The sequence below is a fragment of the Vigna angularis genome, chromosome 5, assembly GCF_016808095.1.
Source record: "Vigna angularis cultivar LongXiaoDou No.4 chromosome 5, ASM1680809v1, whole genome shotgun sequence".
Lineage (NCBI taxonomy): Eukaryota > Viridiplantae > Streptophyta > Magnoliopsida > Fabales > Fabaceae > Vigna > Vigna angularis.
In genome coordinates this window covers 6,991,784-7,014,903 of record NC_068974.1, presented here as the reverse complement: position 1 = coordinate 7,014,903, position 23,120 = coordinate 6,991,784, and the positions used below count along the sequence as shown (strand labels likewise).

The following is a 23,120-nucleotide window of genomic DNA, read 5'->3' as shown; positions in this document are numbered from 1 at the left end:
TATGAATCATTGAGATAAGTGGCTATATGTATTAATTTTTCATCTTTATATTTACTAATTAAAAGATAAAGGGTAAACAAGTTTTTTATCTTTTATATTAATTACATACTAACGAGATTAATTTTTTTTATTTAAATTATAATTTTTTTATTAAACTTAAAATTGAAATATTTACTCTATTTACGAAATTATTTTTTAATACATAATCAGATTGAGTATTTAATGGAAATGTGCGTAACACTAAAATAGAAATAATATGACTCGTCCCAGGCAGTGAGATAAGATAGAATTTGAATTTTATTTATTCATTTATTCCCACATTGGTAGGTGTTGTTTCTTCTAGTTTTCTTTTCATTTTATATAAACAATCCTTTGAAAGTGTGTTGGTCTAGTAGAAAGATTTATCTGGGTTTGGTCTATTAGAAACAGAATATGCTGTCCATACACTCTCTCCGTCTATGTGATTTTAGAGCCCTACAATCTGCTGGACATTTGGAACCAATGAGAAAATTGTGATGCTTATAATTGAGAAATCCGACAGAATTTTCAAGAAAAAATGTATGTTTTTTTGTTGAGTTTTGTAATATTCTCGAATGTTCTTTCTTGTGTATAAAATGGTTTCTTTTTGACTTCTGTTGAATTGCTTTTTATTAATCAGGATGAATTGCATGCTGATGAAGTTCGTGAATTAACGCTCGTAACTGTGCAGGAAATTGTCAATGCATGGTGTGGCATCAGGCTGAGCAATTAACCTTGAAATTGGCCTATATTCCAGAGTGTCTATGTGGCACTCTTGGAACCACTGGAATGCATTTATGTCATGATCTGATGGTGAAGTTGGTGCAAGTGTGAGAAACATCTTGGGCAAACTACAGTGTACACCTTGGACCTGTTCCTTTGCCTTCATGCAACTCTTCATTAATAATGAATAAAAATGAAGGATTCTTCTGGGTATAAGGTTTTCAGGTCAAGGGCCTTAACTTGTTTTAGTGACCCTTATTCTCCTGAAAAACCCCCTTCTCTGGTGAGGCATTATCACAGGATTAACTTCAAACACCTAATAGACAAGGTTGTGTTTGCTGAAAGAGATCAGCATAAAGATTTCGGGTGTATTGATGACTCTTTTGTTTGTGCTATAGAATGGGTGATACGAGTTTGAGGCAATGGTTAGATAATCCTCAACGATCAGTGAATTTCTGTGAATGCTTCAACATATTTAGGCAAATAGTAGAAATTGTTCATGTGGCTCATTCTCAAGGAAACGCTGTTCATAATGTGAGGCCCTCTTGCTTTGTCATGTCATCTTTCAGTCATGCCTCTTCTATGGATCCAGCAACTTGTTCAGATGCTGACTTAGATACTCCAGAAGAAGATTCTGAGATTAAAACGCCAACACTCACACCTACCTGTGATATGCATCAGCAGAGATGTTTGGGAAGTGATGATTTTGTGCCTGCCAAGACTTCAATAGCTTCTTTGTCAAGTGTGGTGTTTGTGCCACCTACATCATTAATGGAAGACATAGCAGGAAAGGATGAGGAAGTTGCAGGAAAGAGACAATTGTATGCAATAAAACAAGAACTGGTGATGGAGTTGAGTTGGTATACTAGTCCTGAAGAGGTTGCTGGTGCTGTAAGGTCCTGTGCTTCAGACATTTTCCAGCTAGGAGTTCTACTTTTTGAGGTTCACAACAGAAATATGACCAATCTTTTTTGAGTTCTAGACTTTAATTCGGTGTATTTTATCTGATTTTTCTTGTTATTTCAATACGGAAGTAAGATAAAGTTTTCAAAGATCCTATTTGCAGATCTTCCGTTTCAATTTATTCTAACTTGAGTGTCTTACTTCTGAGCAGCTATTTTATCCACTCAGCAGAACAGAAGAAAAGAGCAGAACCATGTCCAGCCTTAGAAATAGAGTTCTTCCTCCACAGTTACTTCTAAAGTGGCCTAAAGAAGCTTCATTTTGCTTATGGTTACTACATCCTGAACCCAGTCATCGTCCAACAATAGGGTAAATTCTCTTCATCACTTTCCTTTTACATATTAAAAAATATCCAAGTTAATTGTTTGCACATGTTCCAATCACTTGCCACTTCTATGTACTGTTTCTTTTCCATTTCTGTTATCCATTTCCTTCAATTTTGATTATAAGGTTGTGCTTCTGCTAAGTCCCTTCATATTTTGAATAAATTAAGATCCTTAAGTTGATCTCTCATGTTTGGCTAAGACTGCAATTAGGTCTAGTTTAAGGTTTGGGATCTGGATATTTGCCCCCTAAACTTGGCAAGAGGTTTGCTTCATGCAAGATAAAACAAGATAAAAGAACTTCAACCATGTATTGAATCTTTCGAGAGAGATTCACCGAATGAGATAAAACACCAGAAAAACCTGATTACAACTTATATATAAAAAATTAACATCATTTCTGATCAAAACTTTAGAATAATAAATGAATAAATCTTATTTCATAAAGTATTTAACTTTGTGGTCTTTATTTAACGTAAGACTTAAATTTATATTTGAGTTTTCATTAGAGGATAAAGAAATAAAGAGATGAGTTGAAAACAAAGTTGATCCAAAGAATCTGGTTTTGCATAATTGAAACTGATATACAACAACAACATAGCCTTATAATTATATTACACTTGTCTTTCTTCATTTTAGTCATCCCACTTACATCCTTTTGGTGACATCCTCGTTAATTTCTCTATATATAGTTTTTATGATTCATATCAAATAACTACTACAGAAAACCTGTTGAACATTTGCTATATAAACTTTTCAACATCAATTCTAGAATTGATATTTAATAGTGTATAGTGGTATAGTTGAAAGTCACTTTCAATATCAATTATAGCCTTACCAGGTACTAAAAGTCACACGATATCAAAACTTTCTGACATTAGTGAAAAGCAATATTGATAGTACAACTTTTTAAAAAGAGTTGTGTTTTTTTTGTATCCTATGTGAAATATATAAAATACAATTGTTACACCATAGCAATACAAATGCATAAAGTAAATATTCCCTTTAAAGACTTTTTTTCAACAATTTTACTAGATGATGATTTTAAATGTAATTCCTCTTCTTTTATCTTCTTTACCCAAATCCTTGTCTTCTTCTAGTTTCTCTTTATTTTTGCTTTTGTGTTCTTTCTCCAATTTTTCTTTAAGTTCATTATAATTCTTCATGTTTTTATTCACGTATTACTTTTTTATTAGGACATTGATGATAATTATGTCCATGACCAGGAGTATGTAATAGAAACAATGGTGACTTACTAATCTCATGCAAGATTGGTTTTTACAATTTCTATCCAAGGATCTAGAAAACACAAAAGTGAGAAAGGGGACATAATGAATCTCCAATCTACTTTAATTGACTCTATGATTAATATAAATTAATGAGACGGGAAATATTTGCCACTTTGTATAGGAAATTTAAATATATAATTCTAGTTAAGAACTTGGAAAAAAATTTAGTTAAGAACTTAGAGAAAAATCTGATTCAAGAAAATGATTCAAAATTCTTAAATTAGCATTTATGACTTCAAGAGTCTACAAAAAGTTATATATTATGGACTTTGTACTTAAGGGTCTAATCACTAATAAGACTAATCCAATAAACCTCTTAAAAATTAATTTTTTAAGAATTTCTAATTACAAGAATTATAAAAAACAAATAAAGACCTAATACAAAAATTTAGAAAAAAAAATGGCAAGTTCCAAACCCAAAAATTACAAAACATTTATCCTAACTTCAAGCCTTTTTCGTGGTTTTTTTTTTTGTTTTTATTTATTTATTTTACATTTTATTCATGATATTATGTAGTTTTTATTAGAATATTTTAGAATTATAAGTGTTAAGCCAAACTTGTAAGTTGTTATATGATAATTGTCTTGCTTTTGTCTTTCGGTATCTGATTTCTGTCTTTGCACACTGATTAAAGCTATCTAACGCTTATATAAATAAAGGATTGGTATGTGTTTTACTCAATATAAAAAATACATGCACGTTACCTTTCTATCTTCTGTCAGAATCTTTTATGGTATCAAGAGCTAGTTCCGAAACCTATGAGTGTGAGGAGTGAGACAAACTAGTTCTCTAGTTTATTCTTTGATTTCAAGAGTGTATCTAGAGTGGTGTGAGAATTCTTCAAAGAGAGCATCTTGTGGTCATCAAGAAGGGAGGTATTTTGGGTCATCAAGGAGTGCAAGAAGAAGGTTACGGTGAAATTATGGCTGGTCTAGGAGGGATGATGCAAGGTTCTTTTCCAGTCTTTGACGGGAAGTGTTTTGATGAATGGCATATCAAGATGAATGCCATTTTCAGCTTCCAAGATGTTGTATTCGAAGGATTGCCTGAATTAAGTTCCAAAGTCACTGATGAAGAAAAGAAAAACTTCAAGATTCAATAAAAGCTTGATAGTAAGGCTTAGTTTCTTCTCTATCAATGTGTTGAACCAAAAGTGTTTCTTAGAATATTAAAGGCAAAAACAACAAAGGAGATATAAGAAATTTTGCTGAAAACATATGGAGATGGTGACAAAACCAAGAAGGTGAAGATGCAAACATTGAGGAAGCAGTTTGAATGTCTGGCTATGGAAGATAATGATACCTTGATGAATTATTTTGACAAGGTGCAGGAACATGTGAGTGCAATGTGTGCATGCAGAGATACTATCATGGATCAATATGTTGTTGACTAGATCATGAGGACTCTACCACCAAGGTTCGATCATATTGCGGTTGCCATTGAAGAAAGGCATGACTTAGAGACTATAGAGGTGGAAGAACTACAACATTCACTGAAGGCTCATGAACACAGATTGAATGAGCAAAGACAGTACCAAGATCAAGTATTGCAAGTTGGATCCTAATTTCATGGAAATGGAAAAGGGTCTAAAAGATTTGAAAAAAAAAAGCATAAGGTTCAAGAAAAGCAAGACAAAGACTTCAATGACTCTGAAAACCGAAAGAGTCACAAGTCATATCAGAATGGTGATCAAGAAAAGAGCTGGAATTTTAACAAAAAGAAGGTTAGATGTTTTAATTGTCAAAAACTTGGGCATTTTGCCAAAGACTGTTGGAAGGGTGAAGGTGCAAAGAATAAACCCAAGAATCAAGCTAATCTAGCACAAGACAACACATCTAATTTAGTGGCAGTGATGTTGATGGCAAGAACAAATGAAGATAAGCTAGAAGAGGTGTCATGGTACCTTGATTCAGGGTGTTCGACGCATATGAATGGAAGAAGAGAATGGTTTGTAAGGATGAATGAAGTCCTAAATGGAAAAATCAAGTTCGTAGATGATAGAAGCTTGACTGTAGATGAGTCTGGCAGAGTCGTACTTCGAGATGAAAATAGGAGAAAAGTTGCGATAGATGAAGTCTTATTTGTTCCAGGACTCAAGACAAATTTACTAAGTCTGGATCAACTTTTCCTAAGGGTTTTGTAATGAGATGGAGAATAAGAATCTTAGCATTTTTTACCAAAGCAAAAGATTGGTCATTAAAGCAAGTTTGTCTCGAAACAGAACTTTCCGTGTGATAATGAAGGCTGTGAAGCATCAATATTTTACTACAACAGGAAAAGCAATGGAATGACTTTGGCATTTACGTTTTGGACACCTAAACTTCAGAGACTTGTGTAAACTAAGTCAACATTATATGGTAAGTGGTTTACCTTTGGTTAATATTCTTGAATCAGTGTGTCATGAGTGTGTCCAAGGTAAACAAACCAAAGGTCAGTTCCAAAGTTTTGTGCCTTAGAAAACATTAGGAAAATTGGAGATTGTGTATTCAGATGTATGTGGACCCATACAAACTGAAACTCTAAGAGGTAGCAGATACTTTGTGCTATTCATTGATGACTGGACTAGAAAAACATGGTGATATATACTTAAAAGGAAGAGTAAAGTTTTGGACGTGTTTAAAAAGTTTAAAAACATGGTTGAAAGACAAAGTGATAGGAAATTAAAAGTCTTAAGAATAGATGGAGGTGGAGAGTACACCTCAATAGATTTTTACACTTATTATGATGATGAAGGAATAATTCATGAGTTGACTCCTCCCTACACACAAAGCATAATGGCACTGCAAAGAGAAAAAACCACATGAATATGGTAAGGTGCATGCTAAAAAGCAAGGTGTTGCCTCGGTTCTTATAGGAGAGGCATTGTTGACTGCAACCTACATTCTGAATAGAAAACCTACTAAAAGTTTGAAGAATATTACTCTAGAGGAAGCTTAGAGTATCATCAAGCCAAATGTAGAGCATTTGAGAACTTTTGGCTCGGTTTGCTTCAAACACGTGCCAGATGAGTTGAGAAGAAAACTGAATGATAAGGGAGTGCCACGAATTCTAATTGGTTATCATGCAATTTGTGGGTATAAGTTGTACAATCAAGAAACTAGACAAACAACTATAAGTAGAGATGTGATAATTGATGAAGACAGAGTTTGGGATTGGAAGTTTATGCAGAGGAAAAATGTAACTCTTTAGTTGGAGGACGAGATTTTGAGAGATAAATCTGATCCAGTTGAAGAAAAGTCTACTGATCAAGGAGGAAACTTGAGAAGATCCTTTGGAACATCACAACTACCATCACATTTGAAGGACTATGATTTGTTCTATGAGGCTATAGTAACTTCAAAAGGTAATCTTGTCCATGATGCACTTATAGTTGAAGCTGAACCTGTTACTTTTGAGCAAGCTGCTTCAAATGATGGGTGGCTGAAAACAATGCAAGAGGAGATAGATTCTATTGAGAAAAATCAAACTTAGGAACTGACTAAGCTTTCTGCAGATAAAAGGCCAATAGATCTGAAGTGGATTTACAAAACTAAAGTAAATCCACAAGAAGAGGTTGTTAGATATAAGGCCAGACTAGTTGCAAAGGGATTTCTACAAAAGGCTGGAATAGACTATGGTGAGGTGTATGCACCTGTGGCTAGGATGGAAACGGTAAGACTTGTAGTGGCCTCAACAAATCAGCTTGGTTGGTCATTACATCAATTGGATGTGAAGGTAATTTTCTAAATGGATGGCTAGAAGAAGAGGTCTATGTAGTGCAACCCCCTGGGTTCAATGTAGAGGTGCAATAGGGAATGGTATACATGTTGAAGAAAGCCATGTATGGGCTAAGACAGGCCCCTAGAGCCTGGAATTAGAGGATTGATGAATTCATGGGCAACATTCGTTTTGAGAGGTGTGTTTTAGAACACGGTGTATATGTGCAGAACAATCAAAGAGAAGGAAAAATTGAAAGACTAATAGTGTGTCTATATGTGGATGATATGCTGGTTACTGAAAGCAATGAAGTGCTGATTGAGAATTTCAAAAGGCACATGTTGAGTGAGTTTGAAATGAGTGATTTAGGCAAACTAAACTTCTTGGCATAAAGTTTGTTGAAATTGAGAAAGGGATAGTGATGCATCAGTCACGCTATTCTAAAGAGATGCTAAAGAAGGCTGAAAAGCATAAGTGTAGTGCTGCAAATACACCTGCATAAGTGGGCTTGAGACTTGAAACTAATCCAGAAGAGGAGGTTGTAGATGCTACTTTCTATCAAAGCATGGTAGGCAGCCTAAGATACTTGTGTAACACAAGGCGAGATGTTAGTTACAGTGTTGGTCTTCTGAGTAGATACATGCAGAATCCAAGAACATCACACCTGAATGCTGTAAAACACATTCTAAGGTACATACAAAGCACATCAACTATGATATTCTTTTTCCACGAAGAAGAAAAGGTGTGGAAATGAGAATTAAAGCCTATTCTAATGCAGATTGGTGTAGGGATAAGTGTGATAGGAAAAGCACAAAAGGTTATTTGTTCTTTCTTGGAAACTCAACAATATCATGGAGTTCAACCAAGGAACATGTTTGTAGCTTTAAGCTCTTGTGAAGTAGAGTACATAGCAGCATGTGAGGCAACATGTCAAACTATATGGCTAAAGTCTGTGATGGAGGGGTTGAAGATAGAATTGGTAGAGAAGATACAACTTTGTATTGATAACAATCTACAATAGATCTAGTTAAACACCCTCCCTCTCATGGAAGAAGTAAACATATTGAAACAAAATTTCATTATATCCGTGATCAAGTGAAAAATGAAAAGCTAGAGTTATGCCATTACAGATCAGAGATACAATTAGCTAATATTCTAACTAAGGCTCTTAAGTTCAAAAGATTTAAGAGTCTCAGGAAACTTATTGGTGTTGTTCTAATAATCTAGTTTGGCTTAAGGTGGTGTATTAGAATATTTTAGAATGTATAAGTGTTAAGTCAAACTTGTAAAAGCGATTACATATGAAAATTCTCTTGCTTTTGTCTTTCGTCTATGTCTTTACACACTAATTAAAGTTATTTAACCCTTATATAAATAAAGGGTTGGTATGTGTTTTACTCAATCCAAAATATCACGTTACCTTTCTATCTTTTGTCATAATCCTTTAGTTTTAACTTTTGAGCTTGATATGATATCTCTTTATATTTATGTTATCCATAATTTTCATAATCTCAGGTATGTTCATAATAAGACAGTTTTTAAATATTTTCTTATTCTTTTATTTTTTTGGTGAAGTTTTCTTCTTTTCTTTCTAATAATTTATTTATTCATATTTATTTATATCTTTCATTTGGGGTTATTGATTTATTTTCAAGTATCTTTCAAGATCAAATTGAAGGTCTTTCAATTGTAAGTTCATCTTGACCTTCTTGGGGCTCATGAGTAACTTGAAAACATCTTATACAAAATTGAGAAAACAACAAAAGAAAAATATATATAAATATAAGTTTAAATTCTTCATCACTCCTACATGTTTTTACTCAAAAGTTTTTATGTTTTTCACTAAAAAAATTTCATAAAGTGAGCGAGTTCACTAAAACACTCAACTGGTCTAAAACAATATAACAAACTTTTCGAAGATACATTCAAATGGAATATACGAATAAAATACCAAACACTTATGAAAAGTTTTAATAGACAAAGCTACATAATAATACTTTAGAAGCCCATTTATGTCATATGATGGAAAAATGGTGATGTACTGTGCATAAGGAAATGAATTAAAAGCACTAAAAGTGAAATTGAGTGATCTTGAAAAACAAGAAAAAATTGCTTTAAACTTTCGTAGCTAAGGGTAATCACGGATTGAAATTTTGAATATCCAACTTTCGTTTAGTTTCGACGTTGCCGAATTTCTACGTATGCCAACTCATTGAATTTTGCAAAGTTTAGAATTAATCGAATTTTGGTTAGAAGTGACTTAATTGAATTTTAGTTGGTATTGATTTGGTCGAATTTCAATTAGTATTGATTTAGTCGAAGATCGATTTTGGACATTCATCTAGGGTCGATTAGGCCAAATTTTGGTTGAGGTAGACTCAATTGGTTTTTTTGGCAATGTTGACTCAGTTGAATTTCAACAAGTGTTAAATTGGTTGAATTTTAGTTAAGGTTGACTCAGTAAATTTTTCAATCAATCAAGATTGACTTGGTCGAATTTTCACTAGGAGTGACTTAGTCAAATTTCAACCAGTGCAGACTCAACTGAATTTCAGCTAGTGGCAACTCAACCAAATTCGTTTGGAGCTAACTTGGCAGAATTTCCGATTGAGCAATCTCAACTAAAATTTTGTCAATGCCGTCTTGACCGAATTTTTGGTAGGACTAACTTAACCAAATTTTGGTTATTAGACTCAGCCAAATTTCAACCATTGTTTGACTTAGCCGAATTCCTTTGGAGTCAACTCATTCCAATTTCTGACTTGGGCAGACTCGACAAAATTTTTGGCAAGGCCGACTCGACCAAATTTCAATCGAGGACTACCTGTGATGAATTTCGGTTTGGGTCAACCTTCAACAAGAGACGATTCGGGCTAACTCTCGAGCAAGGACGTCTTGGTTGAATTTTCACCAATTTGTCATGGTCGAATTGGACTGACCCTCGTTCATGGACGACTCCACACTACTCTCGTTTAGGAAATACTCAGCTCAAACCTTAATCGATGATGACTTAGACCAACCCTCGAGTTAGGAATGACTATGTCTAATCCTTAGTTAGAACCTTAGACGTAAAATCCAAAAATGGAATGAGATTTGAGTTTTAAATTTATTAGATTTAAAATCCAAAAATTTAGATTTAAATTTGGATTAAATCCATTTAAATAAACTTACATTATATAGATTTAGATTATTATGAATTGGATTTCAAAATTGGATAATTTATCTATCACTAGTGGTGTTTTATACCTCATCTTATTAGGTTTAATAGACTTAAATACAAAATTTATTATTTTGTACCTATTTTAAATGAAGGAAAATACAATCAAAGTAAATTATAATGTAAAAATCACAAACAAATTATTTTTTATTCTACAAACAAACATTTATATTTATTTAAAGCTAATAAAAATCATTATATCCATGTACGCATCACTTTATATCCATCATGTTCATCATTTAGGCCATCTCTTATTTATTTTTCTATTGTAGTTTAACCTAACTCCATCATCATAGAAACCTTGTTTGGAGAAATGACATATCTACAAAATTTAGCTAATAACAAAAACACCAATACAAAAAATAGTTTTAGAACAGTTAAAGTTTTTCCCTCATTTAATTACTCTCAACTTTTGGAGGTGAATAAGGTCAGATGCTCAAATTTCCCTTATACTTTTATAATTAATGATGAACTCTTAAAACTCAATTCTGCACATTAGACTTCAAGTGAAAAAGGAATTTCTTCCTAACACAAGGAATTATAAGGAATTTCAACGAACAAGGAAACTATCAAACAAAATATTTATGAATTCTGTAGATAATAAAAGAACAAAGCAAAAATTGAACTGAACAAGATAGAGTAAATGAAATTATATAACTAAGAATTTAATAAGGAGAAAAATATTTTAAAAACTAAGTAAATAATGAATCTAGAACTACCACCATATCCTTGTAAGACAACACAAGAAAGAAAAACAATCATTGAAACAACTTAAAATGAGTGGAACTAAGTTGAATGAAGTAAAAGGTTGACTTTAGAAAAAGAGGTTTAATAGATTTTGAGCTTCACTCACTAATAAGTAAACACTTTATACTAGTTTATCTTAACAAGTGGAATTATATTTAACTATTTTCAATCATTCACACCAAATCTATATTATGTTTAAGTCTCCTTTAAGACACTTTTAAATGATTCCATTTTAATCAAATGAATTAAATAATGATTATACAAAGCCACACAAGTACTTAACTATCACTTTTTAATAAAAACATAAATAAAGTGAATAACCTACAACAATAACCCCACAAAGAGAATAAATAATAAAACTTGACATTCTAACTTGAAAAAGGGAAGGATTACAAGTTTTTCGAATTTGTATATTCATAGTTCACCATCCTATATCTTTTATTATATGCACTTTAAAATATGACGTTATATATGAATCTTCAGATCCTAATTATATATACAAAATATATTTCCTTCACATATGTGGGATGGAATAATTATATGTTGTATATTAAGAAATATTTCAATTATGTCTTTGTAAAATTAGTTAAAATAATTTTTTCTTTCATATTATGATATATTTACAATATAATAGTGAATTAAACATTGGTTTGGGTACATGAGAATCTTATAGAAAAAACGTGTGATGTATTTATTTGTGAGATACCGTTTTTTGATAGAATTAATAGTGATTTTAAGTGGTTTCCTTTATTGACTTCTTATACTTGTTAGACAATGTTATATTCATTATTATTAATTATATGTAAGGTATACAATTAAACTTGTATTTAATTAATATGTTCAATGCGTAGCTGTATTTATTATCATCATCAAAACACAACTTGTTAGGGTCTTCAACATGTTTAGACGGTGTTATATTAGATCATCTAGGTTTTTACACAAAAAACATAAAAGTGAATTTAAACCTCAAAATAAATTTTGAATCATATTTTTTTTTACTTTTGATTTACATATCACACTTGAGATGAATGAAAGCTAATTTGATATCCATTTAATCTTATGTATTTTTTTTTAATTTTGTATTTTTATTTCTTGACTCTTATAATCATATGTTTAAAGAAATCTTCATCGCATGATGCTACACATAGTCATTAATTTTGCATTCTCGAATTCCATATGAAACAAGTGAGATGTCTAAGAATTCAACAACTAAAACTTGTTGAGGTAGAAGAATCTCCTTCAAATATGAAGAAGAGAATTATAACTTCCTTTTCAACATAAATAAGAAAAAATAAAACTCAGAAAATTTTCAATGAACAAAAGACTTAGTTCAAAGCTTTGATATGAATACTAGACTCAAACAACAAACAATTCCATTTGCACCATCAAAACCCAAGAAGAATTTTAAAAAGTTACATTTTGGCTTAACCACTTAATTGGCACAAAAATTATGACTAGTGCTCTTAAGCCAAAACTAGAAAATGTACCTCTTTTTAATGACAGATTTACGGATGAAAAAGTCATCAGTGATAAGAAATATAAATTACCAATAGATTTTCCTGGTGATAAGAAATATAAATTACCAATAGATTTTTCTGATGAAACTTAAGACATACAATTACTAATAATTAATCTATGAATTTTACATGAATTTATCAAGACTAAAGCGAGAAATGTAGTGCTACTTTAGTGATGAAACTTATTCATATATTATCAACGAAATATATCTATAAAATTTATCGATGGATACATAATAAGTGAAAATATCTATTTATAATATAAATTTTAATTAACTAATGAATCTTACTAACAAATAGTTCTGTTAGTAATTCAAATTTTATAATTTACCGATAAAATTTGTTGTTAAATTTAATTTTATCAACATATAATATTTCTATCAATAATTATGAAAATTCTTGTAGTGTAAATTTACTTGTAAACATGGATTAATCCTTACCCTAAACAAAAAATGATGAAACCTTATAATCTTTCACCTAAATTTCTTCTTACTTGCTGTAAGTTAAATTCAACTGGTAAAGAAACTAATCAATTAGTTCATTTAGGTTGGAATTAAAATTGAAAAAAAAAATTCTATATTATAACTAATACCCGTATTGAAGTAGATCCTCTTTATCCATTCACGAGAGAAGATGATATTAAGTTGAACCTATTAGTTGAGAGAAAAAGATAAAAGTAATTTGAAAAATAACGGAATTCGTATACTATTACACACCTATTTTGGATCATTTCACATTTATTTTTTTTTCAATAAAAAACATTTTAACTTCTATTTTATTTTCATTTATGTGACCCAATTTTTTTTATTTCATTTTAATATACTCTATTTCTCTTTACCATCAAAGATAGTGAAAATCACACTCCACATAGACACATGGATTGTGTTGTCTGAAGTACACTGTACAAATAATCCAAATCAGATGACAATTTTCATCCTTTGAAAATCCAAAGTCTTATAATTTTGGTGTAAACTTTTGCGATTGATTCTAAATTAACATTATTTGTTACAGGGATTTGTTGCAGAGTGAATTTCTCAACGAACCAAGACATGATGTAGAACAGTGTGAAGCAACAGTACAACTCAGAGAAAGGATATATAACCAGGAGTTGCTGCTAGAATTTCTTCTGTTGATTCAGCAGAAAAAAGTGGAAGCTGCTGAGAAGTTGCAACATTCTATTTCATTTCTGTGTTCAGACATTGCAGAAGTGACCAAGCAGAAAACTGAATTTATGGAGATATCTGGCACTGCATTAGCGAATGATGATTGTTCAACATCAAGGTTCCCATCCACTGTAGTTCTTGATAATGATGAGAATTCTACCAGTCCAAGAACCAGAAAACGAGTCAGAACTGACATGGGTGTTGATGACACTGCAGAATATGATTATCAGAAAAATGAGGAAAGTACACTTTCCAAGAGTCCACAGTTTTTGAAGAACTTCAAGAAACTAGAGTCTGCATACTTTTTGACAAGATCAAAACCATCGTATTCCTCAGGGAAAGTACATGTGGTTGAACATACACCTGTATCTGCTAATGGAAGAGGGTCATTTGTTGTCGCTGAAAGGAGTTGTGTCAGAAAAGTAGCATCAAAAGAAGAATTCAGGGAAGGAAAAATTCCTTGGGCAAATCCTTTCCTTGAGGGTTTGCAAAAGTACCTATCTTTCAGTAGGTTAAAGGTTAAGGCTGACCTGAAACAAGGGGATCTTTTGCACTCTTCCAACCTTGTATGCTCAGTCAGTTTTGATCGCGATGCAGAGTTTTTTGCCACTGCAGGAGTGAATAAGAAGATTAAAGTGTTTGAATATGATTCAACCATAAATGAGGATCTTGATATCCAATACCCAGTGGTGGAGATGGTTAGCCGATCAACATTGAGTAGTACTTGCTGGAATACTTACGTCAAAAGTCAAATTGCTTCAAGTAACTTTGAAGGTGTTGTACAGGTAGGTTGAACATAAAAAAAACTAGGAAAATTGTTTTTTTAACAACTTTTTTACAACCGTGGTAGCTTGTGATTGGTCTGTTTCAAATATACGAACCGATAAAACAGTGATACATAATTTATTGACAAAAAATTGATAAAAAAAGTTATTAACATATCATGGTCCAAAAAACTATTACATGGTGTAAATATTTTTCATCAAGAAAAATATTTTTTTAACAACTTTTTTACCACGCTTATGTGGTAGTTCATGATTAATCCATTTCAAATATACGAACTAATAAAATAGTGACACAATCTATAGTCAAAAAGTTAAAAAAAGTGGTTATCATAGTCCTTTCATCATTTTTCTCATGATACATTATACTTTTGGAATGGTTTAAATCCAAGTATAATTCTATTATATAACTAGTATCATCTACTCCATTCTTTATCTTAGGTGATGTGGAACTTTTCAGATGTAATATCTTCGTCAACCCAACAGATACAACTTCATTAATTGTTAAGAGGCTAGTTTGGATACTATAATGTGGTGGTCTTGGATTATATGATAATTTATTGTCAAACATTGTTTGTCTATGATTTCCGTAGAATTTATTGTCAACTTAGTTGTTTCAGCTATGGGATGTGACAACAAGTCAAGTGCAGTCTGAGATGAGGGAGCACAATCAAAGGGCATGGTCTATTGATTTCTCTTCAGCAGACCCCACATTACTAGCAAGCGCAAGTGATGACGGTTCTGTTAAGCTGTGGACTATCAATCAGGTCAGCATTTTTTTTTTTAATGTTCTTCTGAAGAATGATTCAATAAAATTTTATCAAAGATTTCTAGACTGTCTTACCAGTAATAGATTGTCTAGAATTAATATATAGAAGATGTTCTCAATAGACCTTCTAGTCTCTTAGTGTCTATAGAACCATTAGATCATATGATGAAATCATCTAGTGACAATTTGTTTTATAATAAGAAACATTGGTCACTTGTCTTCTTCTTCAGGCCACAAGCATGTTTCATGTGTCATTTATAATAATATTTACTCTATAAGTAAGACCATATAGCTTCACTAAAAGGCTAATATTTAATTTGTATGAGTGAGAGTTTACTAATACAGAAATTGCTAAGTTGTAATTTGTGTTTAGTGAATTATTTTGTGGAGGAAGATTAAAATTCATTAATAAGCCTATGTGATGTTAATGTATTTTATGTCTCTATTAGTCTTTATTAAATTATATTTTACTTTTAATAGATTGTTGTTAGGATTTATAAATAATTACTTTCTGTAAATAGAAAATATCCTATAATCTCTCTCTTTATTGTATATCTCTTGCAATCTTCCGTATTAATGTAAAAATACTCTATGTTGTCTAGGAAAAGAGGGTTGTAGAATACAAGCAAGTTTTTCTAAGTAAAGAAATCATGTCATATACTATGCTCTTTCTCGCCTTGATATTTTGACATGGTATCAAAGCTTGGACTCTGAACTGTGGTCTTTTCTTAGGTTCTAATGTTGTTTCTTGTGGGTATCTTGGGGTTGGAGTAAACACCTCTTGTGGATAATTAGGATCTTCTGCCATTATCTTCTTTTTGTCTTGATCCAAAAATTTTTGTGAGTTCGTTGTGCCACAAATGCAATTTTTGGAACCCATCCTCCCTCTCCATACACAACACACATAGGTTCATGAGGTTGGTGTTGCTACCTAGTTAGCCAACTTATTTAAGGAAAACTGAGCTCCTCCTCGGTAGACCAAGCTCATACGCGGTAGACCTCTGTCCTACCCGACAAGCCGAGATCCTACCCAATAGGTCGAGATCCTATCCGACAAGTTGAGATCCTATCCAGCAGGCCGAGATCCTACTCAACAGGCCGAGATCCTACTCGACAGGTCATGCTTCAACGTGGCAGCACATGGTTTTTCTTTCTTCTTTCCTATGATAAATCTGAATCCTATCTTGTTCATTTTAATGGAAAAAATTATGTTGCTTGGGAATTTCAATTTAATCTCTTCGTCAAAGAAAAAGAATTATAGGGTCATATTGATAGCCAAGTTCCAACACCTATCGGTGCAACGGATTTGGCAAAATGGGAAACCAAAGATGCCCAAATCATGACATGAATTCTTAGCTTGGTTGAGCCTTATGAAGTACTTGAAAAACACTAGAAGGTGGGGTGGTGTTGAATAGTGTTAATGGAAAACTTTTTGCAACCCTTCTGATATAGCATGTTATCGAGCTTTAAGGTTTTTCTTTTAAATCCTTAGACGATCGACTTGATATTTATTGGTAAATGATAATTGTATTTATCGTGCTATTCAGAATGTATACTGCAGCGTTTTGTAAAAACTTTCTTTATGAAAAGTAATCGTTTAGGTTGGAAGATTCTTGTATTTGAAAATAAAACAAAGTCGCAAGTTTTTATAAGAGGATCGTTTAGAAGAAAGAAGAGATAATTGCACAAGTATTTTTATACTGGTTCACTCCTAGTGAGCTACATCCAGTTTCCTCCGCAGAGGGTTTCACTATAATCTTCACAAATTTACAACTGAGTATTATCACCACTTCTAGTATGAGTATTTGCACCACTCCTGATACTAGACTACTGCGCTTAGATTTCCCTTGAGTATTCTGATTCTCTTCAGAATTGCAATCAATGATTTCTTACAAGTCGTTCAGACTATTACTCTCACAAAGAGGATGTAAATACAATACATTTGCTTGTGTTTATTTTGTGCATCTTCTTGCTCATGAATATGTTAAATGTACTTTTCTTGGCTATACTCTTAATCAAAAGGGTTATGTTTGTTATGATCCTTAACTCCGTCACATTAAACTTTTCAAGAATGTGGTTTTGTTTGAAAATCATCTTCATCTTTATCTCTTATGCCACATTTTTTAGAATCTTCACAAACTATGGAACGATTCAAGCCTGGTTTCGTGTATGAAAGACATTGTCCTCATCGTCCTAATACCCTTCATGATTGTGGTCCAACCCTTGATCCTGACCCACCTTCTGCACTAGATCATGTTTTGTTTATTCCACTCTTTGTCAATCCACTTGATCATCAAAACCCCCTTATTGGTATGATTTTTTTACACATGTTTCTTTATCAACTACCTTGTCTTCTATTTTCGTTCCTTCTAGTTATTCCTAGGCTATAAAACATGAATGTTGGAAAAAGGAAATGCAAGAAGAACTCCTGACACTTTTAGAAAATCACACATGGGACATTATGTCTTGTCCTCCCATGGTCAAACCTATTAGAAGTAAACGGGTTTTCTCTGTTAAGCTTTGATTTGATGGCTCTTTAGAATGCTATAAAGCTCTGTTAGTAACTCTTGGTAATAGACAACAATATGGGATTAATTATGAGAAGACATTTGCTCTTGTTGCCAAGATGACTACAATTCGGAGAATCCTTGCTCTTGTTGCTTCTCAATCTTGGCCATTTCATCAAATGGATGTGAAGAATGTTTATCTTCAAGGTGATCTCAAAGAAGAAATCTACATGAAACTTCCCTCTAGTATGCTTATTTCTTCTTTTACTGATGTTTGTAAACTACGACGTTCCTTGTATAGGCTTAAACATGCTCCTCGGGCTTGGTTGAGAAGTTTACTCAACTTCAATTATCCTTCACGTAGAGTTAATATGACTATTCTCTCTTCTTTCTCAAGTCTCCCACTATAGTTATCTTTTTGGTTTATGTGGATGATCTCATCATTATGGGAACTGATCATGACATAATTAAGAAGTTGCACATTGAGCCACATGCAATACTTTGCATGAAAGATCTTAGACAACTCACTTATTTTTTTTGTATCGATCTAATGAAATGATTTTAAACCAACAAAAGTACATTCAAGATTTGATTCAATTGGTGGGTTTAGATGGAATTACGTTGGTTGATACTCCTATGGAGGTCAATGTCAAGTATTGGAAAGATGAAGGAGATATTTTGCCGGATCCCACTCTCTATCGACGTTTGGTAAGAAGTTATATCTACCTAACCACTACTAGCCTGACATTTCGTATGCTATTCACCAGGTCAGTCAGTTTATGTCTGCTCTTTGTCATATGCATTTTGTTGATGTTCGTCGCATTATTCGATACCTTAAAGGATCACCTACATGTGGGTTATTCTTTCTCAAAGACTCATCTTTACTGCTTGTGACATATAGTGATGCTGATTGGGCAAATTGTCCAAACACTTGTCGGTACTACAAGCTGGTGTATGTTTCTTGGTGGTGCCGTAATTTCATGGAAATGTAAGAAGCAATATCATGTTTCTAAATCTTCTACCGAGTTGAATATCATTCAGTGTCATTTGCTAATGTTGAAGTTGTGTGGTTATGTGGTCTTTTGGAGCAGCTTAGGTTTTCTCAACCTACATATACACATATTCAGGTCGATAATACGAGTATTATTCATATTGCTACAAATCCAGTGTTTCATGAACATACCAAGCATATTGAAGTAATTCGTGAAGCCTTGATCAACATTGTCATTTCTCTACCTTACATCTCCAGTGATCTTTAGGCTGCTGATATATTTACCAAAGCGTTGTCTCGACAACGTCATTAGTTTCTTGTTGGCAAATTATTGTTGGTTGACTTACCAACATCAATTTGAGGGGATGTTAGTATATTTTATTATGTTTTTATTAGTCTTTAGATTATTTTTCACCTTGTTAGGATTTATAAGCAATCACTCACTATAAATAAATAGAAAATCTCTCATAATTCATCCCTTTGCATATATCTTACAATCTAATGTAAACATATTTTATACTTTTAAGAAACGAGGGTAGCAAAATGCAAACAAACTTTTTTAAACAAAGAAATCACGTCATATACTATTCTCTTTTGCCTTGATATTTTAACATTGTGATTCTTTCTTATTCTTTTAACTATCTTCAATTGCCTAATACTGAAATTCTTTCTCCGATATCATCTCTGCTTGTTAGGTAGACGTTCAGAGCTTTTTCTTAATAGTGTTTTACTATATATGTATGATGAGTGCTCTCCTCATTTGTATTGTTACTGTAGGGAGTTAGTGTTGGTACCATAAAAACAAAGGCAAATGTGTGTTGTGTTCAGTTTCCCCTTGATTTTGCGCATTGCCTTGCATTTGGTTCAGCAGATCATCAGATATATTACTATGATCTTCGCAACATGAAAGAGCCTCTTTGTACATTAGTTGGACATAATAGGACAGTGAGCTACATTAAGTTTGTAGACTCCGTGAGCTTAGTCTCTGCATCCACAGATAACACTTTGAAGCTTTGGGATTTGTCCAATTGTGCTTCTCGGGTTGTAGATTCACCAGTTCAATCATTTACTGGTCACAAGAATATTAAGGTACGTTGTTCACAACAGTTATTTGTCTCTTCTCTAGAAAGTGAAGGATATAAGGAAAAATATTTTAAAGAATAGTATTGCCATAGGAATGAATATTATGCATGAAAATAATTAAAACGTGAGACTAAGTCTTGAATAAAAAATAATAAAATTAAATACTATATAAAAGATTCATAAATCTAATATATTTAAGTTTTGAATTAAAAATGATGTTACTCACGTCATACCTATGTAATTTCTTTATAATAAACTTTCTCAACAAAAAAACAGACCTATCATAACAACATTGTTAATATCTCAATTTAAGATCACCAACTATTTGTTAAGCCCTGCAATTTTTGAAAAATGGTATCTGGAAGAACAATTAACATTATGATTTATAAAAAAGTAATGGTACCATGACATATTTTTTCATGCATTTAACACATAATAAAATGATAAAATGGTCAAAAAAGTATAAATTTTTGTATTCTTTCAAAAAATAGGAAAGTAAAAAGTAAAAAGTCACAAAAGATAATATTAAATGAATGTAAAAAATTTAGGTGTGTCAAATAATCAATTTTCTTCGTAGATTTTCCTTTTGTAAATCCAAAAGTGAACTTTAATCATATTAATTTTTAATTAGGTGGTGTTGCAGGTTAAAATATACCTAAGAGGATGAATTTTTAATTGTATTACCCTTTAATTAGATTAAGTAGATTTAAGTTTTATTTTAACTTAATTCATCATCCAAAAACAGGTGGTACAACCAACAAATTAGAAAAGACGACGATTGACATTATTTTATGATTTTGTTGAATGATCCTAATGATTTTACTATATCATGATCATATGGGATATCTGAATTGAAAATACTATATTAAATCGTCATTTTATGAGTTAAATCTCAATTATAACTACTATTTATCTTCCTTTTATTGCAGAACTTCGTGGGGTTGTCTGTATCAGACGGTTACATTGCTACTGGTTCGGAGACAAACGAGGCATTTCATTTGTCCCTTAGCTTGGTTTATAATTTGTCATTTAATGAGTTCCTTTCATTGTATTTTTCCAAAGTTGTCGTTAGAACATTGCTTTGGCATACATTTCTATTAGATTATATTATAAATCAAGATGTTAAAATATAGGAATTATTATGAGAAATGAAAATTTATTCAAGTAATTTCACTAATAAGGTCTATGAATAATTATGATGATATTGTGGTATTTTATACTTACGCATTTTTCTAGAATTTTGTATTAATGGTTTTACTCTATGTTAATTAGGTGTTCATATATCACAAGGCTTTCCCCATGCCAGCATTGTCCTTCAAATTTTATAGTAGTGACCCATTGCCTCTGGATGAAGCGAATGATCCTTCTAAGTTCATCACTTCTGTTTGTTGGCGTGGTCAGTCGACAACCTTAATTGCTGCAAACTCCACAGGGAATGTCAAAATTCTGCAGATGGTTTAAGTGGTGTTTGTTGGAAATAATTATACAAATATTTGTACATGAGCTGACAGATAACTGTTCTAGCAACTGAGCTTTGTGTTGGGAATATAGGCTACACAGAAGTCTATACGAATTTCATGATTTAGTTATAAAATTTATTTTTCTCTAGATCAGAGTGATTTGAGAGAGAAAATAAGTGGGAATGATCTCTTCAAGTGTATTATTCTATATGGAACAAACGAAAAGTGGAAATATAAATTAGGTTGTCTTTTCTGTTGTGCTATACTATATTTTATTACCGTAAGGATGCATATTCAATGTTTAAAATATTTACTTGCGGTATTTTCACAATTTCATGAATTGGGCTTCTTGGTTTATCAATTAAATTGTTAAAAATAACAAAGAGAGAATATATTATTAAATGTTAATTCATTGAAAGAAAAAGACATATGATAAGAAAAATGTAAATATCTATTGCAAATAAATTAAAGTATCTTTTCTTGTGGTCAATGTTATCACATGACAAATTATCTTGTGAAGGATAATCTTAGAAATAATAGAATTTGTCTTTTAATTTGTTATATATTAACATATATTTAATTGTGTATGGTTGATCACACTTTGTTCTTATCAACATTGATCTCGTTTAAGTACAACTTAGTGCAAAACACATTCTAGGTGTCGTCTCTACCTAGAATTATGTGCTACTTATCGAGAGCTAGGTATCATCTACCAAAAGTTAGGTGTCATTTATAAAAACTACATGCCACCTACTGAGAGCTATGTACTATTTACCATGACTACTTACTGTCTAACGAGAGCTATGTGTTGTTTACCAAGACTACGTGCCACCTAACAAGAGCTATGTGTTATCTACTAGGACTATGTGTTGCCTATTAGAACTATGTGTCGTCTACCCGATGTAATGGTGAACTACCCATCCATAAGCCATTTGATTGCTTATACCTGACCACAAGTCGACCTGTCTTACTACTTCTACTCGACCACAAGCCAACTTGTATAACCACCACTACCAGGTCATAAGTCAGCCCGTCTGACTACCTTTTGGACTACTAAAGTTAATGACGTACTACTTTGTAACTTAGTAGAATCTAGATCAAACAACTAACTCATGAGGTAAATGGGTCATTGGGCTCACCTCGGCCCATATAGGTGAGGACCCATAAACACTAGAATTACCTTATAAATAATACAATTATTGAAGTAAATAGTTTATATTCATTATTACATCATTAATTGATATTTGATGCACTATGATAAATATAATCACAAAGCCTTACAATGTAAAAGAAGTGAGGAGAAAAACAAGATAAAGAAACAAATAGGAGACCAAGAGAAGATGCCTATAATTTCTCTTGTTTGAAGAACTTTGCATCATATAAGAAGAATTTTAAGATATAAGAAGAAGATGCTTTATAATATCTCTACCTAGATTAAAATTCAAACATATAAGATATATCACGTTCAATGGTCATTTTAAGCCCAGTAAATGGATAAGATACAATTTGTAAGATATTTATGTTCTTTTCATTATCTTATAACAACTATTTCTTAAAGATATTAATACAAATATAAAGTACAAATAATAAGGGAAAGCTGATTTTTTTCCTTTTTGTATTTTTATTAACATAAATCCATTTGTAGATAAAAATTAATGATGTTCAGGTCAACTCCAAGTTTAATAAACACTAGTGCAAAAACAACGTATAACGTCACACGTTCAACGACTAACCACTCAATAGCCAACGTTAAAAATGACCGGTGGCAATTTTGTAAATAAATGCAATTATTAAATGTCGTTTAGAATTATAATTCGACGTAAAAGGATATAAAACGTCGAATGTCTCACCGTTAGAGGTCAAAAGGTTAG

The 23,120-nt window shown here is 32.1% G+C and overlaps 1 pseudogene; it reads left to right on the top strand.

Moving 5' to 3' along the window:
- The first annotated feature begins 348 nt into the window (after positions 1-348).
- LOC108339028 (protein SPA1-RELATED 4-like) lies at positions 349-21,562 on the top strand (annotated as a pseudogene).
- Positions 21,563-23,120: the final 1,558 nt, after the last annotated feature.